The sequence below is a fragment of the Mandrillus leucophaeus genome, unplaced genomic scaffold (genome assembly GCF_000951045.1).
Source record: "Mandrillus leucophaeus isolate KB7577 unplaced genomic scaffold, Mleu.le_1.0 Scaffold996, whole genome shotgun sequence".
In the NCBI taxonomy this organism is placed as follows: domain Eukaryota; kingdom Metazoa; phylum Chordata; class Mammalia; order Primates; family Cercopithecidae; genus Mandrillus; species Mandrillus leucophaeus.
Window position 1 is genome coordinate 1,004,731 of NW_012110874.1, and position 13,191 is coordinate 1,017,921.

Genomic DNA, 13,191 nt, shown 5'->3' on the forward strand with positions numbered 1-13,191 from the left:
TGAATATGAAAGTCACTGGTATATCAACTTCAGCAATTATATGAGGTCCTTAGGTTGACCATGACTTTATTTCCACTTTTCTTGAATATATTAAGGTTCTAGTTCTTAACCTTTAATTCTGATTATAAATAATTTTTTGGTCAGTCTCCAGTTTAGGACTGTGATGTTTTAAAAGAATTAATTTTTCTTAATATTCCTTGGCTCAGAGCTTAATTCAAGTTAGGTTTCTTCTTTTAATCAAATATTTTCTTTTTTCTAGACAGTTTCAAAGCAAGAATTGTACACTAGCTGATAGAACTGATATATGTGCATCCACACCAAACTCACACAGTGAACAAATAAGACTCAGAGCCAGTTCATTGTTTTTTAAAAACCATATGCCCAAATGGAAATAATTACGTAGAAAGAAAGATACTTATAACTTTTTCCAGTTCACTCACCAAAAGGCACCAAGCTATTAGATTTTATTTCTTTAAGAAAATGAGGCAAACTTCCTTTTCTTAGAATAATAAGTTGGATTTTTTTCTCCGCTCTGGAAAAATCAATTTGATAGAAAAGATATTATACACTGAATAATGTCAGAAATGAGCCCACGGGAAAAAACCTTCCCAAGAAAAAAAGCAGAAGATCCAATAGTCTGACAAAATTCTCAGAAAAAAAGATAAGTACAGGTAGGGCTGAAGAAGCAGGCTAGAGTATGAATCTAATTATGTATTTGAATTTGAAGATAAAGTACTCGACACTGGTAAATATCTACAGAATTCTTGTAAAGACACAGACTTTTTTTTAAACAAACAATGGCTTGCCACTCCTTAATAAGCTTGGTATTTACCATCACCCTGTACTACAGTCACTATATATTCTCAATTCTTTCCAACTGGTTTTACTCCTCGTATGCAGACACCCTTTTTAACAATGCTGTTTCTAACACTAAAAGATTCCTTTCCTTCATTCCACCTCTTAGAAATTTTCTTAGCTAAGAACTAAAATAGAAAAAAACATAACAAAATTTTGGCTTATCCATGGGTCAAGTTCACGCAATCTAACCTACCAGCTGAGATAAAGCAACGAGACAATTATTTTAAGTATGTTTTATCAACTCCTGTAGTGAATACTGCAAATCATTCTCAGCTCTTCACAAGTTCTCAGTTTGACCCTCCCTCTTCCTGTTGGTGCAATGGACCTCTCCATTCAACTTTAAGGTGAAGTGATACGCCAGTGAAGGTCCACTAGTTTTCTGCTTCATCACCTAATAATCTGAGTTGATACCTCCTCCTTTTTACCTCCCTCTCAGGAAGAATTGCCCTCCTCCTGTCCAAGTCACCCTCAATCCGTTCTCTCAATCCCAGCCCTCTAGCTGGGTTCAGTGGACCACACCGGCAATGCCAGCTACTCCGGAGGCTGAGGCAGGATCACTTGAGCCCAGGAGTTCCAGGCTGCACTGAGGTATAATTGCATCACTGCACTCCAGCCTGAGGAGCAGAGCCAGGCCTCCATCTCTAAAAAAGAAAAAAAAAAAAAAAAAAAAAGACATTTTAACTCTCTCAACCTCTGCTGAACTATCATCCTCAAATTTTATCTCTCTACTATCTCAAGGTGTATTAAATTTTCTCAAGGTGTATAATAAAGTTATCCTTTCTTTCTCTCTAAAAGAAAAAAAAAATTTAAAAATATAGTCCACATTTTCCACATTTGCCAGTCATCGACTGCTCACTCACTTCTCAGATCTTTCCAACCTCCTTCTTTTATTTCCAAGCATTTTATCATCACTTTTCTATAAAGAATCACTATTAACATCCTAAATGGTAGATTTAATGAGTTTTTACTTAGGACTTATCCTACTTTTCAGCAGCATTTCTTACCACTGTCTGTCTTTGTTATTGTTGCTGTTACTTTTGTTCTAAAATTCACTGCCCTTTGTTACATAACTTTGCATTTTCTCCATTCCTTATGTCTCTCTTCATACTAATCTACCCATTCTCTGGGCTTATCTGCCTCACACCATGTACCGGGGAGCTACTGGAAGGGTCTGAGTTCAGCAATCTTATTTCCTAACTTCACTTACCACTTCTTTGTACATGGCATTTTCATTTGTAGCTCTAGTTCCTGAATCTCTTGAGATGGAGATTGAAATTTTAGCAGCATGCTGGGTGTTTCCACGTGGATTAGCCTCATGCACTTAAAATTTAAGAAGTTTGAGATCAGACTCCTCACTGATCCCTGACTTTTGTACTGCCTGTTTCTATGTCAATTATTGGCATCAGTATTCTTCACCTTTAAATTTAACGGTTATTGTTAATTTTTATTTTCCTCAAAACCTCTTCTTGACATTTTATACAAAGAAAGAAAAAAGGCTAATTGTCATTGTTTCTGATGGTTTAACCTACCATGTACTAAATAAATGTTAGTTTTACTATTTTTTCATTTTCCTATTTGATTTTTAACTGATAATGACAGACTAATAGTTTGACAAAAATATTTAAAGGTTGTGAAACAATTATGTCTTTTTTTCTTTTTGATTAAGATCATTTTGCATGGTTTTAGCTTATACTGTCATTTTTATAATTCCTCATTCCTCTGCAAAGCAAGAAGGCCTGGGTGCACTATGAATTCAGTTTCAACAGTCTTTGCACACGGGCTGCACTGTGCATGGGGTGCCCTTCCTCAGCAACTTCATTACTCTTTTTAGAATAAGGGCGTCTGCAGATGGCAGAAGGGAAGTTTCGCCATTGGCTTCCAACCATCCTCCTGAGAATTAACCACTTCGGTGCTGTAGGCAGCTGAGATAATCAGCAGAAGCTTCTAACAATATCTGGGCATCCTCCTGAGAATCACACTGACTTTAGTGTTTCAGAGAGCTACATTTATTAGCAATGGTTTTTCTGTAGTTCTGTCATTTCTGGAATTTCTGAAAGCCAGAAGTAACTTCCTGACATTTGCTTTACCAGCACTTCTAACATTTGTCTCTATGCTCCTATAATAAATCATGTTGTGTTTGTAATACCTTTAGTGATGTCTGTTTTCTTGTCTGCCCCTGACTGATAAATCATTTGGCACCAGAAGCACTTCCTAGCTGAAGACAGTATTTTTTATTGGCTATTTCATTTAGTGAGATTTGTAGGCAGTAATGACTTTACCATTGGTGGAAAATGAGATGAAAGTCCATAAAATGCAGACAAAACAGTTACTTAAATTGTCACTTGTAGTTACCTGGCATACAGAGCCTAACGAAAGTGAAGCTTGAGAGTCCAAGTGACTTGGAAAAGAACGACAAGGAAGCGATGAGCACAAGGACTGTGGGAGAAGATGTCTACACTGAGATTAAAGGATGAAAATGCTCAGGATTTTAAATTCTCAGCTCAAGGCATGATCAGAACACTAGAATGCCTATACCTGGACTGGAATAATCTTTAATCTTCTGTAGCCTCAGGACTGATGTATTAAAAAATCAGACCCAAACTTTGAGGCTGCAGCCTGCAAAATTACCATGCAAGTTAAATTCACAGCCTCAACAGTTCTCTTCAGTAAAAGGTAGGGCATTGACCATGAATAAGTCAGGATGCAACCAGAAAAAGAGACACTTTTCTGAGAGCTTAAAGCACAAGGAATTAAAAGCAGAGGTTTGGTTACATTGTTGATGAAAGCGGCTTAGAATCTGTTTAGGGTCACTGATACACATCCCTAACTGTGTAGTTCTACTGAAACTTCTCTGGTTTCAGCCCATCACCATCTCTGGTGTAGCAACTGAAGTAGGTTATAATTGGTAGCCCAACCTCTGACATTTATTTTCTTCAAAGTACATTTCAGAAGATCTTAAAGCACATCTCTGATTTGCACCACAACATAATACAGAGATTGGCCAGTGTTCTGTAGACTTGTGGGCAAAGAACACTGTGGATAATGGGCAAAGATTTCTCTGAATCAAAATTTTCCAGTAAATAAAATTTTAACATTGGCATAGATTGGTAGATTTCAAATGCTATTCACTTTGGAATATTTTGTTAAAAGCATTACTATGTGGGATTATAGACAGATTAAAATAGAGTTCCTATGAATGAGGGCTCTCAGCGCCGTGAAGCCATGCCCAGTAAGCAGCCCCAAACTCCGCTCCAGCCCCGTCCCTGCCAACCATGTAGGTGTTAATGAGGATGTCCCCCAGCATATTTTGAAAATCACTACATTAGAGGATTTTAAGCTTTCTTCAGCTCTAAATACTATTTTTCTCTCACTTTGTAAACAATCTTTAAGGACTTTATAATCCATAAGAAATTAAATTCAGTCTTCTTAGCTTAGACATTGAAGGCTATTTATAAACTGGTTCTAACTTACTACACTTTTATTTTTAAATCATTTTCTTCACAGACATTGTGCTTCCATCACTTTGGACTAGTTCATGTTGAGGGAATTAATGTATGTTTAGAAAGCATTCAATGTAATTTCTTAGTTCTAATATACTCATGTGCCTTCTTTCTGTGTGCCTAGAGCCCCACTAATCTACCTACTTGAATCTTATGTATCCAAGGCCAACTTCCTGATTGATTTATCAATTGAGATCATTTAGTTTCATTGATAAGTGAACCATTTAAGATTGTATTGACTGCAAGTAACAGAAAATCCTAAATATATTAGTAAATACATAAGGCCCTTTTTTTTTTTTTTAAACATATAAAGTGAGTAAAGGCAGCTCATAATTATATGATTGGTTTAAAATTATCAGAAATCTTGCATCCTTCTATCTTTCCCATCTGCCACCAAGCATGTAAAGTTGTCTCATAGCTAAGATAGATACAGATCTCCAGCATTTTATACACATTCCAAGCAGCTGAAGGAGAAGCTTGTTAATAGTAAATGTTCCAGTTTTCTGTTTTTCCTTTTAAGCAGTAATCCCAGAAGTCCCACCCAACGTCCTCTTTTGCCTAGAATTTAGACACATTGATGAAACTTGTCATTTGGCACCTGAATAATGGTTCTATTATTGTGGAAGATAGAAGAATGGACATTAGATAGGTAACTCTTGACACAATAACAAATCTATTTGCTCCTTTGTGACTACAGTCAATTTACTAAACTGTGAAATTCTATCTTATTTATCTTTACATTCCAAGAACCTGGCACAGTATCTCAATATATGAATGAATAATAATGAATCAATAACAAAATTGTCTATTTTAAACTGACATTTGACTAGCTAGTCAGAATGTCAAGAATAGAAGCAGTTTATGCTCGTACTAGATCTACGAGAAGTACTAGGAATAACTGTCCAGGAGAGACAAAAATAATTTTTATTTGAGAATGATCCTTCAAAAGAGCAGAACAAAAGCTGAACATTATTAACTTCACTTTTATGACTGCCTGTCAAAAAAGGCAGGGTATAATATATATTCCTGTATCCAATATTATTTTTTATTTTGTCCCATATTAAGAGCTTCTCTTAACTTTTCATATATATCTATGTAAATGATATGTAATACATTTTTTAATGATTTAGGTATATAAAGGAATGGAAGTTTGATTAAGCACATATAAGCATTTATTATTTTGCCACACCCAGAACATTTATTATTTTTTGTATAAACTTTCCAACGTTTTACACCTTAGAGTGAGATATCACTCTAATATGTAAAAATCTCCATGATTTTAGAAAATCCAGGTTTTATCCTAATAAAATATCAAGGGAAGTGCTTGCACTTCTCATTAGCTTTAAGTGGTTCCTCAGCAACCAGTCAGAAAATATTGAAACAGATCGCTATGGACTATGTCATCACCACAACAGAAGCCATGTTTAAAACATCTATTCATCTATCTCTCTATATATCTGTGTACCTATCTATGATCTATCTATCCATCATCTATTTACTACCTTTCTCCAAAAATAATGCAAATAGTTTACAAATATACATATACTGCAATAAGTGATATAAAAATGAATTAAAATATAGGCAACAGTAATCAGCAAGAAAACATCAGGCTGAAAAAAAAGCAGATCCATCCAGCAATTAAGTAATTCAATGAAATGTTTACCCTAATATCCTACTCTCTTTCTAGAAAATGGTCGTTAATCTGGTTTTCAGATTTCTCATAACCCAGGAACATTCATTAAAGAGAACTTTGAGGTCAGTACTTGGGGATCCAATTAAACACCTCTCATGATCCCATGGAGATAGAGAGTAGAATGACAGGTACCAGAGGCGGGGAACGAATGTCTGGGGGAAGGGGCAGAGCGACTGGCTAATGGGTACATACACACAGTTGGATAGAAGGAATAAACTCTAATGTTCTGTAGCAGAGTAGGGCGACTCTAGTTAACAACAGTGCATTGTGTGTTTCAAAATAGCCAGAAGACAGGACTTGAAATATTCCCAACATATAGACATGATAAGTGCTCAAGGTGACGGATATCCTAAATTCCCTGACTTGATCATTACACATTCTATGCGTGTAACAAAAATCACACGCACTCTATAATATAATGTGTACAAATATTATTTATCAATTTTTAAAAACCTATCAAGAGATTTCTGAACCTAAAGAAACAAGATCGTCCGTTAACAGTTAAATCACAAGATCATCGTTCTAATAGAAATGTTGACTCCTAGATCAGGTGACAATGAAGGAAAATGGACTGCAAATGCACAACACACACACAAAAAGGAGTTGGAAGGAGAGCGTTATTGGTCATAGACACATTAGAAAAAGAGAGATAAATTTATCTTTGTGTTACTGTATACTGTTTAGGAAAATAGAGCTTTTTACCTCCAAGATGATATTGATGTTCCCTGTGAATGAGGACTGAGTTGAACACTGTTCAATGAGTTTGGGAAATAGTGAATTAAACAATACTAGAAGAATTTCCTTATTTTACGAATTTTCAGGGCCTTTAATATTTAATCTGCATCATGATTCTGTAAGGGGGAATAAAGTATGTAAGATTTCCCAGACTTTGTTGGCAATTACGGCAGATGGCATGCTGTTTTCATTGCGCTGCTTTCCCTCTTGGACACAGGAAGACCCAGTCCACTCTGCAGTTAGGTCAGGACAATATGAATGAGTTTTGACTAATAGGATGGGACAGAAGGGACAGTGGGAAGAGGACAAACCACTTCCACGCCTGGAATTTTTTTTTTTTTTTGCAGTTGTTCAGTTTTCTCTTTTTCCATTATGACTCTGGAGGCAATAGATTTAAGATAGCACAGCTACAGGATGGATGAGAGTCCCACGCTATTCTGTAATGAGATGTGATATAAACGAAAAATAAACTTTTGTTTTGTCCAGTCATTAAGATTTTAGGATTTACTTGTAAATTCGTCCTAGTTTCTCCTAGCTGAGACTTGCAGTCACAGCTCCTAATTTTTGAACATTTACAAACATCTTGTTTCTTAACATGAAATGTAGCTCCAAGATACATGGCTGAAAAGTATATGCCCTAGAAGCTGTTACTCTTTATTTAAGCTATTTAAGAGTAACTTAAATGTGAAAGAAATTTTACCAAATATCCTGAGTTTCATTTCAGAATGTTTTTATTTATTCACCTGTAAACCAATACCCAAATAATAGGCACAACATCTTAAAGGAAGTAATCCAACGCAGATCCACGAGAGGCCTACATTTTAGACATTGACTTTCATGCAGTCGTGGTTTTAGACCTTCGCTTTGTCTGTTGGTCAGGGAAGATGCTGAAAAACAATTGGCTGTCATTTTCCAGTCACTTCAGAAAACTGTGTTCAGGCTCCTGATCCCAGTGTCTTTCAGCCCTGGTTTGTCTCCCTGGGACGTCGGATGTAATTTGTTGTAACACTACACTTCTCCAGTAAAGGAGAACTATCTAGTCAGGTATCTGTTTTTATTTTACACACACACACAGTTAAACTCTACATCTGATTTGGATTTCACTAGTCTTTCCATAACGTCCCTTTTTTGTTCCAGAATCACATCTAGGATACCACATTACGTTTAGTTGTCATGCCTCCTTAGCCCCCTCTGGACTGTCTAGGACAGTTTCTCAGACTTCCTTGTCTGGCATTTCCTTGTCTGCTCAGGTATTCTGCAGAATATTCCTGTGATAGTTACTCTTATGTGTGAACTCGGGTAGACTACCATGCCCAGGTATTTAACCATATCCCTATCTGGGGGCTGTTGTGAAGGCTAACACCAATGATGTTGTGGCTAACATCAACCATGAATTGGCATTAAGTCAAAGATATTACCCTCGATAGTGTGGTTGGGGCCTCATTCAATCAACCCACTAGCTTTATTAAGCTTCAATTAATAAATGAAAATTGTATATATATGATGTGCAATGTGATGTTTTGATACATGTATACATTGTGAGATGATTAAATTAAGCAAATTGATGTATTCCTCATCTCACAAACTTATACCATTTTCTTGTGGTGAGAACATTTAAGATCTACTCTTTTAGCAATTTTCAAGTATATAACAACCTGATATTAACTATAGTTATTATGCTATACAACAGATCTCCAAAACTTATTCCTTCTAACTGAAACTTTATATCCTCTGACCAACTTCTCTCCACCCTGCAACCATTGCCCCAGTTCCCGGAAACTACCATTTTACTCTGCTTCTATGAGTTCAACCTTTTTAGATCCCACATATAAGTGAGAACATGTAGTACTATTTGTCTTTTGGTATCTGACTTATAATTTTGTTTCTTGATAAATGAGTGGAGTGAGGAATTTAAGTTGAGAAGTAAAGATAAGATAGAAGCATCATTCTCAAAATTTTTTAAAGAAATAATGAGGATAAAGGAGAACCATAAACAATAATTTCCAGTTCTCCTTATGGCAGAGACAATAAAGAAAATGATCATGACTTGCTGAGGAGTCAAACAACAGTATACAGTCATCATGAGGCAAAACACCCAACAAGTAAATGAGGCAGAGTGTGACAGCAGGGGCTGAAAATGGTGAATCAATGCAGATAGAGGATGAGCCCTGGCACAAGCTCTCAGTCTTTGGGGCAGTCCTCCACACTCATTCCTCACCATCTCACAGCAAAGTGGGGCATCCCACCCTCCCACATGGCTTCAAGTGCCACCCTGTCCTCCAACAAAGACATTCAGATTCAATTAAAGGCAAACAAGCAAAAGAATACAAAGGAGACAGCCAACTTTTGATCCCTGATATAGAGATTTCCGGTGATCCTTTGTGCAAATAGCATAAAAGGCAGCTGAGAACAGTGAGATCAGCACAACCTAGACAAAAGGGGTGCAGTCATAATAATTTTGCAGTTTAAGAATAAAAATGTGCTCAGCACAGGACACAGCAAAAAGAGAGGGCTCAATACATGGTAGCCAATACAGTATGTCTTTCAAAAAATAGATGTTTCAGTAAAGAATTAGGTATTCTACTGCTTTTTCTACATAGAAAAGTTCCAGTGAGTGACGCCCACTTACCATAAGAAAGAACAAGAGGGAATATAGAGCAACTGTGTGTCTGCATGTGTGTGATATCATATGATCAGTTTTAACCAATGATTGACAGCGTGGCTTGGGGTGTGTGTGTAATGAAGTTGCACACAGTATTTTTCAGGTATATTACTGGAGTCAATGGAAAGTGACACTACAAACAGTTAAAAAAGAATCCTTATTGGACATAAATAAAGAAGTGATAAATTTATTTAATCTCCTCCTTCTTCCTTTCTAAAGGAAAAATAGAAGACTCATAGCTATATAGTTTGAGGTGAGAAATTTCTAAAGATTTGAAACATATATATTGCACTTCATTGCACAGATCTAGAACCTTCTTTAAATCCAAATAAAATCATTTGTTTGGGTTTGATGCTTGTATGTAACCCGAAAAATACCTAAAATTGAGAACAAGTATCACACACAGAGATCAAGTGATTCATTTGTTGAAGTCAAATATTAGAATTAGTGGACTTTGTGTTTTCAGTTGACTTACAAATTATATACGTATATGTGTGTTTTTTCACACATTTATATGTGTTATAATATGTGTGTTGGATGAGTTTGTTCACACATTTGCAGCTTTCTATTTCCCGCATTACCTTAGACAAGTATGCATAAACCATTTGAACACTTACTTCATTTAATTCAAATTCTTGTGTGGCAAAGTAATTTGGTGCGATAGCTTTTTTTTTTGGTCAGTTTTCTGTTTTGTATTGCCTTACTGTTACTATCAGACAGCTGTTGAAATTTCAGGCCAATGGTTGCTATCTCTCCTCCATCTTCAAGAAATTAACATCTAGTTGTATAAACATTTGTTAATAACAATGTGTTCTTGCGAGTACAGACTTTCATAACAAAAAAAGATGAACCAAATTGTTTCTCCCTATGAGCTCTCTTTCGCAATTCTTGCTTTCTCTGTCAATTATTCCTTCTGCCTGTAGTCTACCTAGGTTGTGAGTAGGAGGGGAAGAGGGAAAGAAATAGAGAACCTCAACACTTGGTTGCTATGATGGGGTCTAAGACTATTTCATTTTGTATATAGTTTACATTGCCCTCTTGGTTACCGTAGAGAGACCGTTAAATGCCATTCACAAGGTTGGGCTATATTAGTGCAGAGCCTGAGAGTAGCTGAAACACTAAGGGGGCATTACACTGACCGCACGGGAAAGGAATTCACTGGGACATCCATATGTTCCAAGAGGGAACAAGCAATGAGGCACTGAGCCTGAAGAGCTGTAACTTGAGCCCACGTCTCCTATCCACTGTATCACACTATTCTTTTAAAATACAGTTCAGGCTTCTGGGTAAAACAGTCTACACAGCATATATGATGGCTAAACACCTCCCTCTGGCCCAGCAGAAATAACAAGAAAAACTGTAAGTCATAAGTAAGCTTCTGAATGACATGTCATTAGCATAAGCATATCTAACACAAAATACATTTTTTAATGTATATAAACATTGCTTCCTCTGCAGTTTTTGCCGAGAGTTAAAATCCAGATGTAACATCTTATGGAGACAAAAACACTTACAGCTACTGTATGATAATTCCTCACACTACCCATTAAGAAACTCTGCCCTAAAATATGAATGTTTCTCTGAAATTCTCTACAAATCACCATTAATAAGATAATAGAGCAGAAAAATTAGCAGGGAGTTCATTTGATTTTTTCCCCCCTAAAGGCTGGCTTTAGTTAGAAAATTTATCTACATTTCTATTCTAACACATTGTGAATGATAAATGAACTGCACGGCATAAAGGACATGACATTGCTATGCTATTTTCTTTCATCAGAATATTCTACCTAGCAAAGTTCATAGCTCAGTGCTTGTCCCCTTATAAGGAATAGAGAAAGAAATGAAACTCACTACTCTGAAGACCTCAAGCTTAGGGCATGACTCAAAATAGCAAAAAGAAATAGTCTGAGAGGCACAAGGCCAGCCAGCAAGCTGATTCACTGTTTTGGTCTCTATCAGGTCTGTCTGTTCCAGCTCTTTCTACATAGGAAAACCAATAAGAAAGCTATTTTACATTGCTTTCATCAACAGATTCAATGGCTTCAGGACCAGAGACAGTGAAAAGGTGTTTTTGCAGAAACTGAAAGCTGAATGCGAGAGGAAAACACACGACCCTTCATTGCTTTCCCCCAGATCTGTCTGCACTCTCTTCTGTATTATTTGAAGAACAGGCTTCTTATTCAGACAACCTCCTATATGATCCCCATAGCAATGGCTATAACCCTGATGGGTGATAAATATTGAATTGAATTGGTATTGCTAAGGCGAGTGCTTCAGTCAGAGAAAAAACAACAACAACAACAACAACAAAAAACAACAAAAACTTGCATTCTTTTATAGCTATTATAAGAAAAATCAATTTATTGCCACTGGTTACTTTTTGAACTTGAGGAACATGGTGGCTAACTCCCTCATTTTAGGTTAGAGATAAACACGTCAGCTAAGAACAGGGCAAAGTGAGAAACAAGACACTTACAGAAAAGAGAATATGAGAAAAGTTGACCCTCGGAGTTCAAGTGGTATAAAGTGGGAACCATTCTAGGAGAAATGTTTACAATTCAATTTTTGGCCATTACGAGCTATGGTATTTTCTGAGTAGGCTATTTATTAAATGAAAACCTTATGCATCACTAGCATTAGGTGTAAATCCTATTATGGATAACAGGGCAACTACTAGAACTCATTTGCTAATATTAGAAAATGATAGCAAGAAATCTGTACTCATGTTTTCTAGAACATAAAAAACTGAAACAGCAAAATATTTATTTTTAAAAAGTCAACAAAGGTCACTCTAATTTCCGATGTTGGTAATAAACATGTCAGAGAAAAAAACAATATAAGGCACATTATAAGAGTAAAATTTTGCAACTCTCTGTTTTGATTATTGAAACACTTAGCCAATAAAGAACTTCCCACAAGATGACATAACAATGAGAATGTTACTGATACGTAAATGAAAAGTCCTACAGTAAAATACATTAGAATATTAGAATGTTCCATAAAGGTCATCTATGCTGTGATATAACCCAACTGCTTTCCATTTTGGACTCTTAATATTTTGTTTGTATGGGTTTTTGTAATTCCTACCTAGCAACATGCATTTATTGCTCTTCTGGGTGGGGGAGAAGGGCACTTGACAGGGGCAATTAACTTATATTACATTGTTAAATCCTAACTTTAGATTCTGAAATTAAAGAACCTATTAGCAAAATCAATCAATATAATACAAATATGGTATATAATTAGTCTGGTCTTCCTCACTTTGCCACAGAGGTCAAAATGAAAAGTAAATGGGTTCTAGATGTTAAATAATTTATTGTAATTTAAAAACTATATCTAATAAACGGTATATCTCTTCATATATAACACATGCAAAATTAAAGAACTATAAATTAGAACATGAAATATCATTCTTCAGGGTTCTACATTGTGTTTTTTTCAATGACAGTCACAGTACAGAGATCACGCCAGTGCTAAGATATTAACAATGTCCACGCAATGGGAAAATCATTACGGATGACTTTCAGTAATTTTCCCCAGCACGAATCATTATCAGCTGGCACTGCTGATTCTGTCAGGAAATCAAACCACTATTCTGTTTAGAAGTTAAAGTAAATAACACCTTTCACACTTAGATGCTCAAGGCTTTATTTAAAAACAGTTTAAGGATGCTGGTTAATATACAGTATAGAGTTGGCTGTAAAAATGTTTATTGCTTATCTCTCCTACTGAGTTTTTAATGA